Here is a 22,898-nt window from a genome sequence, read left to right as displayed (position 1 = left end):
TGGTAGCCCCGAGGGTTCTCCAAGGGACCTAGAGCTCCCTAGACAAGTGTGACGTGGTTTGGACAGAACTGCCTCAGTGCCGAGGGCACAAACAGAATTGCTTATGCTTTAGTGAACCCACCTTCCCGTCCCCCCAAATCTTGTCCATTGCCAGCAGCTGGGTATCCCCATTTAGCTCCATAACACTCAGGTTTCAAAGCAGTCTTCTGCGTAGGCATAATATTCACCGAATGCGATAAAATAAAATATCAATAAAATACAAGCAAAACAGGATGCCTCTCTCATCAGCTGAAAGGGGGAGGCACTGAAGCCCTCTGTTTTGTCACCCGGAAAGTGCAAGGGTCAGCCGGCAGGGGTCGTGTCCAAACTGGGCTCCGCAGAGAGCCGGGTTCAGGGACATCGCTGAGACGGCCCGGGCCCTTCCTGCAGCGTCAGCTTCTCTGGCTGAGCCTTGTTCAGGCGGGGAGCACAGAGCTCTGACACGGGGAGGGCTTCTGGTTTCAGTCCCAGGTCTGGGCTGCGGCGGGCCTCTCCCGCACGTCCGTCTCCACGGGTTCACTAGCAGCACACAGTTCGCACACGACTCTCGGGGTGACTAGAGCTTCTTCCTTTCGCAGCAGCCACAAGTCATGGCCTGCCACCAGCGTCATTGCTCAAACCCAGAAAATGGACTGATCCCGACTCACTGGAGGGCTGTTTTTCCACCAAATGGTTGTAGGCAGCGCTCTAAAGAACAAGACTCTCTCTCGGGTCCTGTCCGTTTCCTTCCTGCACTTCCCACCACTTGTGTATGAACACACACAATCCATGTATGTATATGTGTATGTACATATACTTACATATGTATATATTTTTATGTTTTTCTCAAGGGCAAGGACCTTACGTGCCATGTTCGCTCTTGTACACACAGAGTCTAGCACATGCTAGGCACTCAGTTTATTTTGATAAATATGTACATGGCATTGTGTTGACTAAACTCCCCACACTTAAGTAAGCCAGGATTGATTACCAGTATGTATGGATGGATGGATGGATGGATTGGTTTTAGACAGAGAGAAGGAGAGAGAAACATCAATTTGCTGTTCCACTTACTGATGTATTTATTCATTGGTTGGTTCTTCTATGTGCCCTGACTGAGGGTCAAACTCCCAGCCTTGGTGAAACAGGACGATGCTCTAACCAACTGAGGTATCTAGCCAGGGCAGATTATCAGTATTTTTTTTTTTTTTAAGTGTGGTGGTGGGACGGGGGCGTAAGGCATTTATATTTGTTCATTTGGTGTGATTACTTGCCAGTGGAATCCAGGCCCTTGAAAACGGGCGTTTTATTTTTGAGGTCAGATTTATCAGTGCAGAGATGAAGGAAGGGCTCTTTGCAAAGGAGTCTTTTTCTCCTCTAGACCGTTACACATGATAAGATGAGCAAAGAATGTGTTCCTTGGGTATCTTCTTTTCCTAGAGGAGTTTTAAATTTTTCAGCCTGTCATGATGATTCATGTGAATGATGATTTTAGTTAAGAAAAGAACTTTGGCTTTTTGGCCAACTAGAAAAAACATATACCAAAAGTCTACATTGCTGTTTTGTTATCGCTGACATGCCTGCCTTCAAAGGCTTAAAAGAGACCCAAAATGCTGTCAATCTGGAATTTCTTCTTAATGGATTTATAACTCATTCCAAAGACATGGCTTTTTTCACTAGACAATTGGTTTCTGAAATATTGAATGCTTTGTTTCCAAGTTGGCTTGGGTATATCATACAGGAATGGAAAAGAAATTAAAATGAGAAATATCTACTTTGTTTTAAATTGAGCTGGTCATTTGTCATGAATATCTGAAATGAGGGAAATAACGATGGAATGCATACCGTTGTTGCTCTGAAACCACTAAAACTTTGGGAAACAGAGCTGGGGCACGCAATCACTAGGGCACGCAACCACTGGGGCACGCAACCACTGGGGCGCAGTACAGCAACGCGGCAGTTAACGGACTTCCTGGGAATTAAGTCTCACGTGCTCTGAGTGCAGGCAGCGGAGTGGGAGCACCTTCCCATGCATAGGGGTTCCCTAATACCAACAGGCAAAGAGGCCTAGCAAGTCACGGGCTGGGGTGGGGGGTAGGCCCATCCCAACGATCAACGGCTCTTCACCTTGGAGAATGCATGAACTCCTCTGGACCCGGGTAAAGAACTATGGAACCTTTCCTTCAAAAAATACATCATCATACCATTTCAGGGGTTCTTTAGGCCTCTGAAGGGCATCAGAGATCTCAGGCTAAGAGGCCCCAAGGCAGAGATGCAGGCCTATGAAGGGAAGAGGCAAGTATGGTCACTGGACCTGGCAAACAAAATAATAGGAACTGGGAAATTCTAAGATAATAAAAACTTGGGGTAAAGTGGGAGAAAGCCGAGTTAAAGGAGAAATAGTAAACAAGTAAGACAGTGTAATAAAAAAGTGGGAAGGGTAGACAACTAAAGAGAAAAGGGAAAAAATAGGAGTAAGCAGAGGAGGAAAGAAAGATGGGAGGAAAGTGCATGAGGGGCAAGTGTCTGCTGACATTGAACTTGGCCACCAGCCTTTGCTAAGTGCTGCTCGTGGGCTAATGACATGCTAAGCACTTTCCACCTAGTTACTTAAAAGTTTAGACATCTCAAATGTATAAGACCTATCTTGCACATTTCCCAGCTCCAGAAACTGAGGCACAGGAAGACTGTTCAACAGACTAGGAAGTGGCACGGCCAGGGTTTAAACAGACAGCTGCTGCTTGGCCCCAAAGCCGGACTCCGAGTCTTTGCAGCAAAGCCCACTCTACTACCTGCCTTTCTGACTCCGAGACCTGAGAGGCCCCTCGCAACCTCCCGTATTGGAACTCCTCCTGAAGACAATTTTCTAATAATGAACGCGACCCCAGAATGTATGGTCTTTCTTAACAGACACTGTACCAGAATCGAAGTGAATCTCATCAAGCCCTGAAGCGGTCATGATTGCTTTTCGAGCTTTATTGAGATATAACTGACATACAACGTCGTGTGTCATGATTTTCATTCCAACTGAAATGGCATTTCCCTGTATGTTTTCAATTTCTGGAAATTCCACAGTTCCACGTGTCAAAATACCTCATGTGCAAAACTGCACTGGAAGTGTGGCTGTACCAGAGCTCCGATGCGGAGCAGGGCCACGCGCTGAGCCTTCAGGTGTGTGACTTCCCAGAATGATACATGTGTGTCGGGCGGGGTGCCAGCTGTCTCACTTTCACCGTTTTTAACAATACCGCTTTGTCAAAGCTGCCTGCTCAAATCACGGAGAGTTTTCTGGCTACATTGATCTTGAAAGGTTCATGTTATACAGATCTGGTCTACTGCAGCTCAGCATGGTTTTGATTTCGAGGGCATTTTTGGTATGAATACTAAGTTTACAAGTAACTTCATTCTTCTCAGGCTTTCCGTAATTGGCATTTCTCACATGGTTGCCAAGCAAAAACAGCGTATGCATCAAAGCTGGGGTGCCCCTGAAAACGTGTTTCTCTTTTATAAAGTGAACGGTTAACATCATCTTGTCACAGGTGTGGAACATAATATACAGAACAGATGCCGGAATTTTAAAATGCATTAATTTGATCTTATACAAATACAAGTTAATTACATGATTTTAGTCATAGAACTAGAGGAAGCACCGAGAGAAAACAATATTAGTACGAGGTACTGAAACTACCATCATTTTGTTAATATGTAGTGCATATGTATTCCCTATTCAGGATTAAACATGGAATACATAGAGTTAACATCTTTAAAAGCAGAAAACATACAAAAGAAGCATTCCAAAAATGTGACCTTTGCCTTCTTTGTGATTGGTATCATACAAGGATTTGACGGTAGGGGGTGGGGGGCAGATAAGTGCTCTGAAATACAGTTTCTAGGAAGTTAGCACAAAAACACTACTTAAATATTCTCATCGCCCCATCCATATGCTTAGGAAAATGTCTCAGTGAATGTGTGTGGTTCTGATATAAATATTTCCACATCAGTTGAAGACAACTAAAAACATCGTGTGTGTGTGCGCGTGTGTGTGAGCATTTTTTATACTATTTACATTTATTTCTTTACATGCCTGTTTCCCCCATTAGATGTGAGCTGCTCAAGTGCCCAAGGTAGATGTCACGTCTTGTTCTATGCTCAGTGCTGGGCACACCGAGCTGCTCGGTAAACACTTGTTAAATGAAATAAGACAGTCCCTGCCTATAAAGACACTGTAATAGAGGACACCTGTAATTCTAATAACTGAAATTCATCTACTCTTGGTTGCATTTCTTAATGTAATTTAGCTAGACATAAAGAATATCAGCTCCTGCCATTCTAGAAGCATAGTATAAAAATAAGGAGGTCTAGATTTTTATGGCAATAAAGAGATGCCAGTGCTTCTTACTACACTTTTTACCTTTTCTGCAATTGACTCTCTCCTGTTTTTAAAATTGATTCCTTTGTTAGCTAATTTAACAATGGCAAACACATGCCCACGGTGACTACACTGGATGGCTAGCACTAGTCATTTTACACGCATTTCTCGTTTAACGCTCACCATCACCCATGAGTTAATGTTACACTGCCCGGCTACCAGGCATGTATTGAAAGAAACAAACAGGTAAATAGAACATAAGGATATGGAAACAAGACAGTGTAAAACAAGATGCAGTGGAGACAGCATTTCAAATCAGCAGTGAAAGGATGGATTAACCAATATTAATGTTCGTAACCCATTTGGAAAAATAAACTATAATTAGATCCTAAAACAACCCCAAATAAATCTCAGACAAATTAAAAATGAAAATGTCAAAAATAAGGCAAAAGACATAAAAAAGTACTACAAAAAATATTTTTATGAACTTGGCTTGTGACATAAAAGCCAGAAACAATATTTTTTTAAGATAGTGACAAAACTGGCTATTCTCAAGTTTAAAATTCTATATGGCACCTTCCTCTCTTCCATATTTTTTTATCCGGTGGAATTATTTGGGCTAACTTCACTGGGAGGACCTTCCTCCCTCTCCTACTCCCTTTCCCCTGGGCTGGGCAGGGCCTGCTGGGGCCAGGGAAGTCAGCATGTCCAGGAGCCCAAATTTGGCCAATTGTACCCAGAAGATTTGTTATATGCAAGGTTAATTGAGCAAATAAGTAAATAAATTGAGGTTAACAGGAAGCAGGTTTCCTCACATGGAAAGGGAAAGGGTGAGGGGGAAAAAACCTTATTATGTTGGGTTACAATGAAAGGTATAGATATAAACTTATAGTTATTTATCTAGATGGATATATAAATAAATATAGATATGATAAACAGAAATAGATATATATCTATACATATCATATATCATATATATCTACACATAGCATACATATCTATATTTAGTTCTGCTGCATATGTATCGTTGTCTCCATATCCACAGAGATAATACATATATATATAGAATAGATTTGCATGTGTGTACAGGTCCACACACATTCATATATAACTCCCCAGCTCCGTCCACTGACAGGACCTGAAAGCGACGAGGCCCTGGCGGCAGTGCGCACAGCGAGCGTGCAGGCCTTTGTTTCTGAGTCCCATTCTCCACTAACAAGAAGCAAAGCCAAATACTTCACACTCAATAGCATGGGAGGCAGCACGTGGGATCATTTGAGCATCGAAATAAATAAGGATAATACAATCTTACATCAAAAGCATGATATGAGATGTCTCCCTATCTAGACAAAGAATAAGAACATCCTTAGTAGTGGGTATGTCATTATGGAAACAGGAGAGAAATACAGGGGCATTGTTTATTTTTTAAAAAACAGATCATCCTTTTACACAGCAGATATATAGTAGCTTCCTTACAAAACTAGAATATTGTTAAGCTATAAAAATACCATAGTGGAGACTATATAACAACATAGATAATTGGTTACAGGGATTTAATTTTTTTCCAATGCTCTCGCTAAGAATCTGGCTGTGCCCCAACATGAGTGCGTGCAGACAAGGGCTCGATGTCCTGCTGTCACATAAGTCAACAGGGTGAAAACAGAGCCCTTTGCCACTGACCACACATCTTCTACGTGTCCTGTGTCCCCTCGCTGGCCACAGACCAAACTATTTCCTGGAACTGTAAGCCTTAGCTTCATCTTTACCCACATCCAATTTATTCTATCTCTAAAAGGCTGTCCAATCTATCTTCTTCCCGGCTCTCTCCATATGCATGACTGCTGTCCCAGCTGGGTCATTATCAACTCACTGCCTGTCTTTTAACTCTTGGGTTGCAACGTCTATACTGTCACTAAAGTTGTCTCCATGCACAGCACATTTTCAATGGGTTTCTACTGACCATGCACACACACACATACACACACATCGTTCAATATACAAAAAATTAAGTCAGAATGGATTACAGACGTAAAAGTAAAAGCTAAAAACTAAAATTTCTGAAGGAAAATCTAGGAGGAAATCTTTAAGGCCTTAGGCTCGGCAGAGATTTCGTAGGCAAGATACAAAAAGCAGAAACCATGTAAGAACGATTGATAAACAGCAAAATTAAAATGTATACCCTCTAAAAACACCATCAAGAAAATGAAAAGGAAGCGCTGGCTGGGTAGCGTTGTCCCGGGTTCAATTCCTGGCCAGGGCACATACCTGGGTTGCGGGTTCGATCCCTAGTCAAAGTACAATACGAGAGGCAACCAAGCAATGTTTCTCACATCAATGTTTCTCTCTCTTTCCCCCTCCCTTCTTCTCTCTTTAAGATCAATGAATGTATCCTCAGTTGAGGATTTAAAAAGAGAAAGAAAATTAAAAGGCAAGCCCCAGACTGGAGAAAATATTCACAATACATGCATGCATTCACCAAAGAACTTTTACCCAGAACACATAAAGAACTGTTAAAACTCAATAACAAGAAGACAACCCAATTTAAAAACGGGTTTGAATAGACATTTCACAAAAGAGGCTATATTCATGGAAAATAAGCACATGAGGAGATACCAATTCAAACCAAATGAAGTCCCACTACACACCACTGGAACGGCTAAAATTACACAGACAGGCGATGGTGAGTTTGGTGAGCATGGGGAGCCCCTGGGACCTCCGCCCGCTGCAGGTGGGAACGGGGCACGGGACCCCTCTGAGAGCCATTGGCCAGGTTCGCATGAAGGTAGACACAAGCTTTCTCTATGATCCTGCATGTCCACTCCTGAGCATTAACCCAAGAGCTATGAAGACATATTACTACACAGACTTGCACATAAATGTTCATAGGTGCTTTATTCATAATAATAGCAACAAAAAGCAACCTAAACGCCTATCAGTAGAAAATGGATAAATGTGTTGTCCGTGCAGCCAATGGCGTTAAATTCGACAGGTAACACCAGTGACATCAGCTGATCAGTGGCTGCCCGGGGCTGGAAGGGGGAGGGGGAATGAAGGAGTGGGGTCACAGGGGAACTTGGAAGGTAGCAGAAATGTTCTATATTTTGACTTGCTGGTGGTTACGTGGCTGTATTGACAGATGTGTCACACACCTGAAACTAGGCACTTAAAACAGGAACATTTTATTATACACAACTTACAGTTCAAAAAAGTTAATGTTACAAGAAAATAAAATGGAGAGATTCAAAAGTGTGTACCTGACACTGGCTACTGAGGTCACATAACATTTCTGTCACTTCCCCGTCCCCCCATGTTGTTCAGTGTAAAGGTAACTGACCTTCTGCAAGATTTTGTCTGGCAGTACTAAGTGCAGATGCACATTGTAGTCTTCGTAAGAGTCATCCTGCTTCAACATCCTTCAAAAAAATTTTTTTTTTTAATTTTGAAGCAAGGTTTGTAAATAATTTCATTTCAGCATATTTCATAAAATCCAAGAATGGGAACAACTTAAGTTGGATAATAAATTGCAAAATAAAGTATATGCACACGTAACATATAGGCTTGTACTTGCAGAAAACCTCTGGAAAGCTGTTGAAGAAACTGATATCAGCTGTTGCCTCCCAGGAGAGGCACTGTGGCCGAAGGGCAGAGACTCATAACTCTATACCTTTATACCCTTTGAATTTTATACTACATGCATATAATATCTATTCTAAAGTTATCCCGCACAAATATATGCTATTACCCATGAAACCTGGTGATATTTATCATCGTTAGAAAATGAACTTAGAGATGATGTCCTTAATAGTTTTACAGATTTTGAGTTCTACTGCATCTTGCACCATGTCAGAAATAGACACTTAGTTCTTAAACTCTCCTATCATAATACTTGTTACTTAAAACTTCATCACCATTAAAATGATGTTTTGATTTTTATTAGTCATCATAGAGTATTGTTTACGTCATTGAAAATGCTTTCCAAACCAATTCTAGCTTTCTGCCGTTTGACTGTAAATTATTCTGATTATTAAAGCATGTCAAGTGATTCATACATTTCCAAATACTATACCCCAAAATGTATTTTCACCCCAATAGTAGTATATCACAGGAGGGGGGGGGAATAAAGAGTAAGCCTTCAAAATAATGTTACAATAGAATTGTCATTAAGCTATCCATCCAGCTGAGCTCCAGAGAAAGCCCAAACATGCAACATAAATCCATTCACAGTCATAATAAAAATCATTCAAAATAACCTAAACATATTGTTCAAATAACCAGAAACTCATAAAGGACTGTGTTAAGAATTGTTTGTTGTAATAATGTGAATAACATTGCAAGTTGTATATTTCAAAACCATGTGTTGAAAACAGAACTAATAGGCATGTAATTTTTAGTCTTTTATCCTACATTGAAAAATATAAATTAAAACAACCTTGAGTAAAACATAACCTGAGATTTCAAATATATATATATATATGTATATATATACACACACACACACACACACACATATATATAAAAGAGTTCTTGCAAGCAATACTGTCTATGGTTAAATGTCAAACATACATAGAAACCATTAGGTTGTATTTCCTATCAATCTAATCACTGTCTTCCATTTCCTTTTTGCTTTTGGATGACAAATGAAGTGCAGGATCCATTTTGGATGCACATAAAACATGAATAACACTTAACTGTGCTTTGCTTTTGCATTGGCGACAGTTTGAGTATTCTTTGAGAAGAAAATACTCTTTGCCAAATTCTTTGGCCCAGTCAAAAAACAAGCAGCAAGGATCTTACATAAAGACTTTACCTGTTTAATCATTAAACTGCAGAAAATCATTATTTTACCTTAATCGACAAATAATTAGCAGTCTTCTTGAATTGTCCAGTCAAAAAGCTGAAGCATCCCATTTTGTGTCAGGTCAATTTAGCTATAAACCCTAAATATTGAGTTGGAAATTTTGTCATCCAGATATTCCCAACCGTCTTTATATTCAAAACACCTCCTTTACGCTCTACAATTAAAATAAAGCAACTGTTGTAACAGTCATTCTAAATTCTTTCATATCTTAAACTACTCACTTAGAAATACAACTATCAGTACAAATTGATACACATGCAATTGTTTCATTCAGTTTCTTTGCCTCCTGGCACAGTGCCACATAATGTATTTTTCTTTTTGCATTCTGAAAAACCTCAATGTCTTACTTAGAAACAGCTTTGAAAATTGGCTCATGGCCTATTTGCAATTGATACTGTAGCTTAAATACCTTTCCAGCAAAGTTACACTAACTTCAAAATATTCTGGGATTAACCATTAAAATGTTTTTGTTTCGGTTACAACACTAATGAGCACCAAATGTTAGAATTTGTTTTAACGACCTAATACATCAAGGATTTTCTTAAAAGGAAAGGCTGGATCAGCTATCCATCATATAACGAAAGGTAGATTAGCCAGTACCGATACAGATAATACTTGAAAGGTTTAATATACTTTAGTGCAGAATCAAGCATTAAAAAATTTAAATTCAGAAAGCCGGCTCAATTAGCCATCCTATTTTTCCCTATAAAAATACCAAACTCCTGGTTTCTAAGCTACACTTGAAAGCTTCCCTCCCTTCGTTCCTTGCATAACCACTTAACCTTCACCTTGCTTTCCCCGCTCCAGTGAAATGGGCGCTACCGCTACGCTTTTCAATATTTTCTTCTGCCACAAAGGAATGTAAAGTGTCAAAGGAAGTAAGAGGCAGAGGAATCGCAACATAGAACCACTGATATGACAAGATTTTAGGAAACAAATGTGTGCGCACGCTATTTTAAATATACAAACACAAAGAGCCGACAATGGGCTATTCGGGGTAGATTCTGAGATAAACACTTAGCACGTAAAACAGTAGCCCTTTAAGGACAACAGCAATTCCACGTGTGTCTTTCCTAGCCCCTACACGACACGTCACGGGGATGGGACACACCAGTGTCCTCGGTGGCAACCGTGACAGACACACCGCTGCTGCTTCGCTGGGGTTTCTGCTGCGGACGCTTCCGTGGAGCAGCAGCGCCTACTTTCCCACGGCCCCTCGCCTCCCCGTTTTGGTTGCCACGCCCACCACGAATAATCCCTCCTCTCTTCCAGCATTGTTTCATTTTCCTTTCTCTTATTTTTTGATGGCTACTGTGATTTAACACTTCTTGGCCTTCAATCTGGACACTCACGGAACTCAAGACGTGCGTGCCTTTCCTTTCGGTTTATCGGTTATCGATGACTCCTTTTACATGTAATAGCCCAGTCTTTGGCTCTTGCTTGTTATTTTTATCACTGATCAAAACAGATTCCCCCCTGCCCCCTTCTTCATCGTTAGAGAAGATCTCTCCTTTGCGTTTGTTTCATTCCACTCCCGGGACACAGGTCACTAAATAACCAAGATTTTATGAGACGTGCCATATTAAGAACTTGCCACAGGTTACTCTATCCAGAAATGGCTTAGAAAGCAAATCAGATGAGTAGGATCCATGTAAGAAAAGCGAAAACTTTTGAGGGAAATGTTTTAAAATAATCTCAAGTATTTCAGAAGTGCCTATCTGTTTGTACCTGAACTAATTAGAAGTCACTGTTATTTATTCTTTAAAGAATTTCCACCCAGAATCTTCCTCTTAGGAATAGTTTTTTAGTAAAACTTTTGATGAAGTGTTTTCAGTGATAAAACTGCATTCCTTTAAAAACCATCGTTTTTTTAAGGCTATCTTAGATTTGCATAATTTCCCCGATTCATTGGGTTTAATGAAGTTGATAATTACATACTAAGTAGACACATTAAAAGTATTTTAAGCAACATACCAATAAGTGCAAAGAATTATATAATAAATTCAAGGAAGCGTCATTGTACCTTAAGTTTCTAACAATTTCTAAATGCTCTTCCCTAAAATCCATTTATTAACTATGAAATAGTAATGATGGTTTCTGATGGGTCATTATTCTGAAACCTGATAAAAATAACATACTGTTTTCACCATTGTACTGTACAGCATTATTTCCCAAAGAGTAGTCTGGGGGGTACAAAGGATGTCAGACAACCAACTGATATTAAAGGGAAAGAGTTCTAAGTTCAAATAACTGTGGGAAATGCAAGCTAAACAAGAAAGCTAAACCAGTTTTCATCACTACAGGACTTATTAACTCATTAATACATACGTGTTTGCTGTACCTGCTCCAAGCATGTGTGTTCACACACACATCTGTGTCTGTTGAGAGGGGCAGTATTTACACAATGAGTCCTCAGTTTATGATCACAAAACCATATTCTAGCCGACCGTGTCCTAAAACTAAGAGTCTCACAGGACAGACTTTGGAAAATACTAACATTTCTAGAAGTTGGCCACTCTTGGTTGCTATTTTTAATCTTTAACACAAAACAATGTCTGCGAGACACTGTGTTTGTAAAACGACCAGTCCTCTGGGGGAGAACGAAAGCACGCAGGGTAAAACAGAAGAGCAGCTGCGACTCCTTCTCTGGGAAGACACGTGGTGTTCCATCCGTGTTGTGTTCTTTTGCTGTCGCTCTATCTGAACACAACCCACGGTTCCTTTTTTAAAATGACAGGTTTTAAGAGGTGCCGCCATGAATTTAGATATCTCATACTTGAGAAATCAGGGTATTTGTGGTTTTAAACAACCAAAGTACTAAGAAGTATCCCAAAGACTTTCAGGAAGGGCCGCATACAGCCATAAATGAAATGTGAGTTGAGTACCTTGATGTGTGAAATATCAAACTCAAACTAGAGTGTAAATTTTTAGAACTCTTTCCTAGATCACAGAATTGGGCAAAAAAGAGAAACACTTCAGTTCCTCGGGTACCTAGAACAATTAGAAGACTAAGGACCCTACTGGGTTCAAACTTTGTCAGGTGCCTGGCAAAGATGTCAAAAATATTAGCTAGATGTCTAAAAATCCAATTCTTCTCATCTCAATCCTCCCAGTTCTTCTCTGCCACTTAAGATGTTTCAGAAGAAAGAACACGTTACTAATACCGGCAGAAAGTTAAAGTACTTCCAAAGTCTCATACACACACACCATTACATTTGAAATAATGCCCATTGACCACTATCATATTTTATCAGTATAAATATTATTAGGAATACGTCAAATATGCTTACACTATGGAGAACCTTAATAATGCATACTAGTCATTGAATAGCTTGGTGATAAAAGTACAATGAATATTACTGTTAAAATTTTCCATTTTAACAAAATTTACTACAAATAATAAGATGAGCCCCGCTAGTATGGGCAGCCTTCCAAGGAGAAGGAGACAACTTTTAGCTCGGACATTTGTTAACAACAGGAGACTGCCCGTGTGCTGGCTGAGCATAGACTCTGGAACCCAGGGATGGGTTCAAACCCCAGCTGAGACACTTACTAGCTGGATAACAGAGCACGTGACCTACCTTGCCTATGCCTCAGTTTCCTCATGTAGATGGAAAAATAACCACCTCATAAGGTTTTATGAGGGTTACAGGACTTCTGGAGAATAGGACCAGGCACGTAGTAAGCACTATATAAATGTTTGCTAAATATACTTTCATTTGTTGGTATGGAATCCTAGTACAATAGAAAATCACTTAAAATTAAGCTCAGTGAGCTTTTAAAAGGAAGGAGGAAAACATAGGAAAAGCAAATGAAACATTATGTTCATAAAAGAAAGATTTATAGATGAAAGTGGTATTTATCCCAATTCACAAACTGGTACACGTATTGATTTAGTTATTCATCCATTCGAACATCTTAAAAGCTTCTTATATGCCCAGCACTGTGTTAGAGGCTAGAGTCACACAGATAAACAGGATAATTGATCTCTGACCCAAGAGTAATCCAGTACTCTGCTCACCTTTGCATTTATTAGTAATTTAAAGAAAATACAGTATATGTATATAGCATTTAACTAAATGGTACAATAGGTGTGGAAGTACTCTTTTGGTTTTTTAAGAACCTTCTAAACATCCTGCGTATAAAAGCTGGTGGCTGGTGACACAGGCAGGCCAGCGTATCTAATTGCATTTTTCTGCCCTCCCGTCTCGGAACTGGGGAGCTAATTAAAGAATGTTGGGAATGATCACCTGGCTTTGGTGGCTAACCTTAAAGGAAACTGATATTGTTCCGGGTTCTTGGATAACTTGATCACTCTGGGAAAAACGAACAGGACTAACTTGAGGCATGAGATTCGCCTCCCTACTCAGAGGCAGATTTTGGGGTTGCTCCTCCCACATCATCTGTCGTGGGCGGCCTGATGCTTTGCCAGCTTGGCAGTACGACACAGGTAACGCCTCTCTAACTGGGCCACTCACGATATATAGATTGCAAGTATACACCAGGCACACAAAGCTTTAATCCATACAAATCAATGGTCAATGGGATTTAAAAGAAAACTTTTCTACAGAACTTTTTGAAAGCTTTCAGTCTAGAACCGTTTAAAGAGCAGACAAAAATTACCAATATAATCCTCTCCCTCCGTACTGTCTTAGCAACTGAAATTGGCAGCATAGTTCTAAATATTTAGGAAATGAGATAGTATATTCTCAGGAAAAGTCTTTCAAACTTCTGCATTTCTCCATTACTTGCTAGATGATGCCATTGCACACAAAATTAGTTGCATGTATTTACCTATCAGTTGATTTAAACTTTTTAAAATAGTGGTAAAATACACATATAAAATTCACCCTCTTAACCATTTTCAGGCGCGCGGCTCAGTGTTGCTAAGTACATTCACACTGTGTACGACCAACGTCCAGAACTTCTTCATCTTGCAAACCTGAAACTACACCGCTGAACAAGAATTCCCCATCTTCCCCTTCCTCGGGCCCCTGGCAGGTGGGTAGACAGCAGCAGACTGTAACAGCTGCAACAAAGAAGTACAAATGCTCAAGGGCTTCAGTCAGATAGAAGCCCGTTTTCTCTCATCTAAGAGTTCAAAGGTAAGTGAGAAATCTCGGGTGGGTAAGTAGCCTGCTCCAGGTCCTGTATCGTCCACACTTGGGGTCCATCTCTGGACCCAAGACTGCTGCTTTAATTCTTGTTACTGCCCAGCCAAAGAGAAAAGGGGAACGAGGACGTCCAGCGCAAATGACTTAGTCTTCAAGGAGATGACCCCCAAAAGTTTCCCACGTTGCTTCCTTTCACATCCCAGGGTCCCAAACTTAGTCACGGGACTCCATTTGGGGGCATGTAGCTGGGAAATACATTGTGGTTGGATGGTCGTGGGTTAGCTAACACTTGGGTGGGGCTAGACGTTCTATTTCTCAAAAGAAAAAAATCAAGAACAGCGACTGGGGTGTAGTTTGCAGTTTTGTCTGTTAGCAAAGATGGAAGGCGAGGGGAAGGAGAGGGAGGGAGAGGCGGGCGAGGGCAATGCAGCTCCAGCACAGAGTGGGTCTGCTATAACTGGCCTAGCCTATAGTCTAAGTGACTCCCAGTTAGCTCGAGAAGACCATTAATTTTCTCATCAAGGCTACAAATATTGTGTAACCCAAGTAAAGTTTAAAAAGAAGTGACCCTTTCAAAATCTGAAATTATCTTTTTGTCAGTGAAGCTGCCTCTGACAACTGATCTATGCCTTTTGAGTTACTGCATATAATGCAACAGAACAGGGTATCTGCTCTCTCAGAAACCTATGAAAGAACGGAACATATATTTAATCTATGAATATTGAAACCTATAAAACTGACATTACTTGGAATGTTCATATTATATCAAAAGAACTTATTGCCAACAACATACAAAAATGTACTTACACATTAAACCTAAATCAGGAAATAACGCCCATCATTAACTGAATCCCTACTGCGCACTGGCACTGTACTAGGTCCTTCACATATATTATTTTATTTAACACCTAATAAAAAAATGAACGTTCAAAAGAAGTTGAGTAACTTGCCCAATATCACAGAGCTCGTGTGTAAAAGAGCCAAGAGTAAAATACTTCCCTTAGAAAAAAACTAACTCAAAGGATATACGTCTCTTACTAAGAAAGAATCATGGGGATATTGTCTTAAAATACGTCAAGTCCTTAATGATCATCTATCAGCATATGAAAGCTAATTTACATACATAAAAAAATATCAGCGTGGTGGCATTTTGAAAGCGCACAGCCGGACGCTGGGTGAGGTGGGTAAGCTCAGTGTCTCAAAGGTGAGGCCTTAGGGGCCCCACTGTCTTCCTTGGACCCAGACCAAACTCCTCTCCCGGCTTCTCTGCTCAGTTGCTAAGCCTGAGTTCCGGCGTCCATCTAGCCTTTTCCCAAACATCTTTCTTTTCAGTATTGTGTCCTCAAAATTCCCATCCACGCTCTTGCTCCTTCTTATTTGAGGCAGACAGAGGACTCAGAGAGCAGCCTGGGGCCCAGTCTCCTGCCTCCTTACCTGAGGGATTAGCCCGCAGAGTTAGCTTATCTGTCTGGCTACAGAACGGGGTGCTGTGCTTTGCTACACCATTTCTTCCGAGATGCGGGCAGAGTAATCATATTTCTGAGAAAAGTGGGTGAACAGACAGAAATGATTAAAAATTCGGAAACAGAAATAAAGAAAACGAGCAAACAAGGTTCTGCCCTCATACCACTTATGGGTTTAAGTCTGAGCCTTAGCATGTGGGTCCTGGTGATGTGCTGCCCCCCCTCCAAAGACACAATCTACCCTTGGCATTGACGTAGCTCTTTAGAATGCTGCAAAATGCTCTCTCAGCATCTTGTTTAAGCCTCATTGCAACACCCAACAATAGGAAGGACTATCCCTCCCCTTATGAAAGAGAAAACAGATTAAGAAGAACCACATTTCTTGCTGAGTGACACAAAATTCCAGCCCAGGTCTTCTGGCTCCGATTCTACTCCACTCAGGGTCTCTGAGGAAACACGAGTCTGGTTTCTGTCAAGTGAATTTAGAGCTTAATTCCTAACATCTGAAATGCACGCTTCATAACCCATTCATCACACTGAAGTTTCACACAGCCATGGCAAAGCAGTGGTCACGTGGGGACAGCAGTCAGCAACGAAAGGGATGTAAATTCTAAATGCCAAGGCCCAGCAGCGGGCCTGAGCCTTTCCTGGCCCCTTGTGCCACTGCCCATTCCACGTCTCGCCACAGTTTGAATATGTGACCCTCCCGTCCAGTGGTGCCAGAGGCCAAGGGGCAGCTGGTAAGAAGTCAGCCGAGAGCTGGAGAGCCAAACGCGAAGGGACAACAACCCAAGATCAACGCCTGGGAAGTGTCCCTAAACCCAAAACTAGGCGATCTGGAAGGACACACCTAATACCCACTCTCTGCCACGCTAACATGGGTTCCGGTGAGGCTGTCCTTGTCACTCACCTCACTGGCCTTCATTAAAAGCCTGTCCTCGGAGGCAGGGACCTAGCTCACTGCTGGTCTGGAATAGGCCGGGCAAGCGAATTCTGCCTCTGCGGCACGCTTTCCAGAGTCCCCTTCCTGATTAAGAAAACAACAGTAGTGACCACACAAATGAACATCGTTCATCTTGTCTTGGTGACCATCGTCCCCTGCTCCATGTGGTACGGGCATGGTTGTCACACATAGAACCCTCCATGTCCCCATCGTATGCCCCCGGCCACAGGATGGGTACAAGACTGTTCTGGTGAACTGTGGTTTCTTTGGTGTGTGTTCAGATTTTAGTTTTAACTTGCTTAAATTTAAAATTTTAAATTTAAATCTAACTCATTTTTGCTTTCATTTTAAATTTGATTTAAAATGCTTTCATTTTAAATTTGATTTAAAATGAACTCAACAGTAGCCAAAAGAAATCAAGTCGCTAAAACAATCCTTCATTTAAAACTGAAAAACTGCTAAACTGCTAAGTGAAGTTCTAAAATTTTTGTTAGTAATAATGGTTTTCTATATATTTCCTGACCTGTAACCAAAAATGAAGGTTCTTATTAATACCTTAAACATTAGAAAATTTCCTAAAAACCAACAATTTGGTGATTTGACAAATTTGTCATCACAAATCAATCTAGATCTGCCAGAGGGGACTGAGAGATTTGCACAGGCTGACTAAGCCATCGGGGAGTGACTCGGGACTTCAGCCGGGAAGCTCAGAGCCTCTGGGACCTGCGCTTTTACCCCCACCCTCTTCTGTCTAATTGGCACCTGGCACACAATTAATATGCAGCTGCTTAACAGATAAATGAATCTGTGTCACAAGAAGCAGTCTCCTCAGGACGGCACCCAATGTCCTACAAGTCCCAGCCCCAGTCTCATCTTTCCCAAGTCCTGACCTGTACGCCATGTGCCCCGCCACTCCGCCCCTGCACTCTGGTTCCCTCTGCTGGGCACTTCCTCCTCTACTCCTGGGTCTCCTACCTTCAAGTCCCAGCCCAGGTCATTACGTCCATCAAGTTGTCTCTAACCTCTTTGTCCTGCGATAACATCTCTCATTGCAACTCCTACAGCACTCCATTCAGCAACACTAGGATGTAAGGTCTGAAGAACTTAAGAGTGTTAATCAATTCTCTCCAGCATCCAACATAATTCTATATACGTCTTGGACATTTAACACATATGATTTGTTAAATTAACTTAGGGTGCTGTTATTATCCAGAAATAAACACACTGCCTCTGAAATCACCTCCCTTTTCACATGGCAGTGGCCAACTCAGAGTCACAAGTCCTTGTGTGTGCGTGTGCACATACAAAAGCCACGCTGAGTGATACTTAAAATCGAGGAGTAGCTCTCGCCAGATAATAACACTGAAGTTCTCAATGTTGAAACAACCCCGTTTTTAAGAGAAGAACCACCAGAGAAGCATTTCCCATTAGCACAACCGAAGGTCAGCACGTTAGAGGTCCTAACAGCTTGCAAAAGAAAGGACGGACCCAGAAACAAGTTTTAGAGTAAACAGAGGTTGGAAACAACACAGGCATCTAAATACAAAAGAGCGATCGGTCATGTGTGCCAACTCAGCAACCTTTGCAGGTTCTTTGCAAAGGTACAGTGGATACCATTCCTTGGGGATTAGGTTCCTTCCCCATTAACCCCAAGACAAAAGGAATAAGATCTAAATAAAATAGAGGTTACAGTCTCACAGATGCTGACTTACTGTCATCCCTGTCGTACTATTTGATTTTGTTTAATGTAATGCCGTCTTAGCCTTGGCACAAAGCCCACTGTGCGGGAGGGAGGGACCGTTTGGGAAGAACCAGCCAGAAGTACTGTAGAAAGCTTTGCACTGAAACTCGCTTTCAAGAAGGCACAGGAGTGGAAGAAAGGGAGGGGGGAGTTCCAATATGTGTACTAATTTGCGCAATCTTCTTTTCATTCCAGTGACCCCCCAAAAAATAAAAAATAAAATGTACTTGCAAAGAGTCCTTTGAAACAGCTGCTTGATTTCTTGGTCAAGTTACGTGGTTTTTAAGACTTGAAGATATTCAAGTCAGTGATAAACACCAAATCACATGACCCACTTGAGGACAAGGCTGGGGAAGTCTGTCTGGAGTTTATACTGGCTGAGCAAATGAATGTACTTGGTCATTACTCAATATCAGCACTTACAAAGCGAGCAATTGTTTCCTTTCGATGCTCATCTTCTCTCTTAGAGCTCAGGAAACCCGCTGCCAAGAACCACTCAATTAAGACCGCCTGCTACAGAAATAACAACTTGATAAAACATTAACCTTCACACATTAAAAGCATATGGGTTAAGCGCCCTTTCAATTAAAATATTATTTTTAATGGTGTTTATCTAGTGAGCAAAGGAAAACATGCATCTTATACAAGTAATTATATTACAAGATCACATGAAAGAAAGAACGTAGGAAACACTGCTTTCAATTTCCTTTTGACTTCTAGATGTCCTCCTCATATTTACCCTAAAATAGTACACGTGCTATTTCATATCGTAAAGCATCATTTTTCACTTAAAAATGAATTAAAATACAGAAGGAAAACTTTGCATCAAATTTTTCAATCTAAAACGAAAAACTGTTTTTGAGCCTAAAATTTACAGAGAACTGATGAAGTATGTCTATCATCTCTTGGAAGATTACGGACGCTCTTGAAGAAGTCCTCAGAATGAACCTGGCAAAATTGTAATTCAAGTAAGTGTTGGCGTGTTCATGGTCATCTCAGCCTTACTGTCTAAGCGTCTCGGAGTATTCGTTCCTACCTGAGCCATCCACACGGCAATCCACGCTCAGCTCAAGTACTCCCTGGCCCGTTTTCTCTCAAAATAAGATGTAAGATTTTCTAACAATACTTAATGTCCCCTTAGATTCTAAGGCTTAGAAGATTTGTTTTCAGATTTTCCTTTTCTTCCTCCAGAGGGCAGCCAATATAAGTCTCCAGTCAGGGAATTTTCAAGTTTTAGGGGAAGTTCTTCAGTGCTTTTTGTAGGGGAAGAAAAACATCTTTTCCTTCTACCCTTCTAAGTTCTCAGCTAGATCTCTATAATGAGAAAAGCATACGCATTTATTGAATAGAAAATTTATGGGATACAGGAGACTGTCTAAGGAAATGAAGACCAAAGAAATGGCTACACCGGAGTGTTCTTAGGTTTGATGAAAAGTAGAGCATCATGGGAAAGTGCTAGAACAAGAGGAGTCTGAGCTAAGAGCAATACACTGGGGTCCCCAAGCAAGGCTGCTTGCCAGAGTCCCCTTGGAGTCTCTCCACCTTTGGAGATAAGGATGCTCCTCTCTGGATACAGGGAAGGCACCTCTCACGTGAGGGTCTCCCCACCTGCTTTAGGAGAAGGTCAAAAGGTCCTCCCTGCACCTTCAGCTTAAAATAGTCAGCTTGCCAAGGTGCCATATTTGGGGGTAGGATGTCCTGACCCCTGTCATTCCCCCATCTGAAACTTTCCCAAGAAATTTCAGTCCAGAAACTGAGCTGCGAAACTGTCCCATTACCCAGGGACCCAGTGTCAGTGCTGAGACCCGATCAGTCCACTCTTACAGCTGCGCCTCCTTTCAGGAGGTGGTGATACAGGTGGGGGCGGATGTCACCTGAGACAGGTCTCTGTGTGCTGTGAGCAATCGGGCATTTAATAAGGAGCATTTCCATAGAAACAAAAGAAAATGGTTAATGGTTAGAACAAACTATAAACTCAGTGATTGAGTCCGGAGGACAGTCAGTTAAGATTTCTAGATGTCGAGCGCCAAGCATCTAATTTAGATGGTGGAGTGGAAGAGGCCATGGGAATTGGACTCATTTTCCCAGTTTGTGGCTTGATTGTCTCTGCTGAGCTCATCAGGTGGTCTGTGAACTTTCGGAGTGGCCCACACACAGGCCTGATGGTCACCCGCTCATGATCTGTGGGGGCAACTTCTCTAAAGTTTAAATCAAGTTATCCAGCCTCAGCCTGCAGGGTTTCAGGCAGAGAACAGTTTTCATTCTCAATGATTCCAAGTCAGAGGGCTGGGGGGGAAAACCAGAAATGTTAATATGGAGGGTGGTAGCCAGATATGGAGGAAACTAGAAGGAATCAGGATCCAGTCCAATTTACAGGTAGCTAACAAAACCTTAAAGACGATGGAAAGGACTAGAACTTAAGGCCCACAGGAGCACTATGGTTTCCTATTGAAACATTACTTATCTCTATATATTTACCCCCATTTCTATCAACAATAAGGAGGGGAAGACTAATCCGTTTGCAAAATTAGTCTAAGCTTATTACATTCAGTCTGATTATTTACATGACTGACCATGGAGATTCTTCCTAAGTTTGCTTTGCTGGAACTTTTCATAGGAAATCTCAAATTAAGACTTTTAAAAGCCTCTTGAGGCTGTCAAGCAAACCAGAAACTTGACACCAAACTTTGCCTTCAGTACCTATAGATTTGGCTGAAATCCTCTCTTTTTAAGGTTCCCCAAATATTTTAAGGTTCCCAGGTGTCCCAGGAAATGACCGTCCTTATTCACCTATAAGGCTAGGAAGATTGTAAGCCAAGTACCAGGCCAATATTTGTTTCCAAGACAGTTTCAAAAGCGTTAGCTCAATAAAAACCACCTTAGCTCCTTAAAACAGGTCATACCTGATTTTATACATCATTCTCAAATATGACATTCCAGTCAAAGTCTCAGGAATATGAACAATGTTTTCAATTATGTCCTGTTACAAGGAAAACATTCTTTTTGTTTAAAAATCCTCAACCGAGGACATGTTCATTGATTTTAGAGAGAGAGGAAGGAGGAGAGAGAGAAACATCGATGTGAGAGAGAGACATAGATGTTGCCTCCCACCCCAACCAGGGATCGAACCCACAACTTAGGTACGTGCCCTGACCAGAAATCAAACCTACAACCTTTTGGTGTACGGGACGGTGCTCTAACCACTGAGCAACACAGCTAGGGCAAGGAAAACATTCTTATTGGACTTATGCAAATAACTATATTGCCATGAAAATAAAAACACTTAATAAGAGTTTCTGAATTCTGGAGGGATCAAATTGTTTCGTCTTTGTTCACAAAGGTACACTTTACCAAATTGCTGTAAATTATAGATGGCTTAAGAAAAAAGAGAAAAGCAAAACATTAAAGAACCAGCACTGTTTCAAACAAAAAGTCATTGAAAATTATAATCATCCTCATCAGTCCGTGTAATTAATTCTTGTTCTGTTTGATCTTGGCTGAGCAGTTGTAGGAATCCATCAACTTCTTCATTAGCTTAGAAAATTAGTCCACTGGCATGGTCTCAAGAGATGATTGGTCAAGGGAAGGCTTCACCGAGCCTTCTCGCCTGTGGCTGACTGTAAACACTTTCAGAGAAGAATAAGGAGCGAAAAACAATGGCCTGGGAATGACAAAAGACTTTTAAATGGCCATGGTGAAAGAACTGATGAGAGGTCATTATAATGTAATTGACAAGAAAAATTTGTTTATTTCCATTACATACAATATTTTAACAAAATAACTTGACAGGACGCGTGATTGTCAAGGGTATTGACAACTTTCTATATGTGCTTATATGTTTCTATAACATATATCCATACAAATGTAACCTAAAAAAAGGTTTATCATCACCTCTTATTGAACAGGCTTCTCACAGAGTTTAATATAGCAAATAAGCCTAATTAGTTTAACATTGCTCTTTTACAAAATCCTTTTGAGATTTTCCTCTAGGAAATCTCAAAGTTAGTTTAGATTTTTTTTAAAAAGATTTTATTTAGAATTTGATTTGGGAATATTTATCAAAAATGTCAAAAGGTTTGAGCACTTGATTAAATAGGATCACAGATCATTATAAAATAATAATTATCTATTTAACCAAACAAACACTTAGCTCTTTTAACATGGAGAAGATTTGGTTTTTTAACTAATCGAAGACCTGATAAAGAAAACATAAGGTACAGTAAATCATTCTGAAAAGACACAAAATCTTGTTTAAGGCAGGTTCCTTAAACGATAAAGAAAAATCTTTTATGATTTCTTTAGGCCAATAGTCCTAGAAAACTCTGTCATTCTAGTTTTGCATCAGTATACTTTTGATATTAAGGCTCATCTTTTTTTCCTAGCTTATAAATA

At 40.8% G+C, this 22,898-nt stretch overlaps 1 protein-coding gene across 3 annotated transcripts in view; it reads right to left on the bottom strand.

Annotated features, from left to right (window-relative positions):
- DISP1 (dispatched RND transporter family member 1) overlaps positions 1 to 22,898 on the bottom strand; it is a 136,295-nt gene that overhangs the window by 97,962 nt on the left and 15,435 nt on the right. The window contains exon 1 of one of the 3 annotated variants that reach the window (XM_090263353.1): positions 15,794 to 15,894. The exons of the other annotated variants lie outside the window; for them this stretch is intronic. The gene's annotated coding sequence lies outside the window, so the exon portion shown is untranslated. Of the gene's footprint in view, positions 1 to 15,793; positions 15,895 to 22,898 lie in introns of those variants that run through there. 3 annotated transcript variants of the gene reach the window in all.

Source organism: Furipterus horrens, unplaced genomic scaffold (assembly GCF_987537825.1).
Source record: "Furipterus horrens unplaced genomic scaffold, mFurHor1.1.pri manual_scaffold_15, whole genome shotgun sequence".
Classification (NCBI taxonomy): Eukaryota; Metazoa; Chordata; class Mammalia; order Chiroptera; family Furipteridae; genus Furipterus; species Furipterus horrens.
Note: the sequence above shows the minus strand (reverse complement) of the source record. Positions and strands in the feature narration are given on the sequence as shown.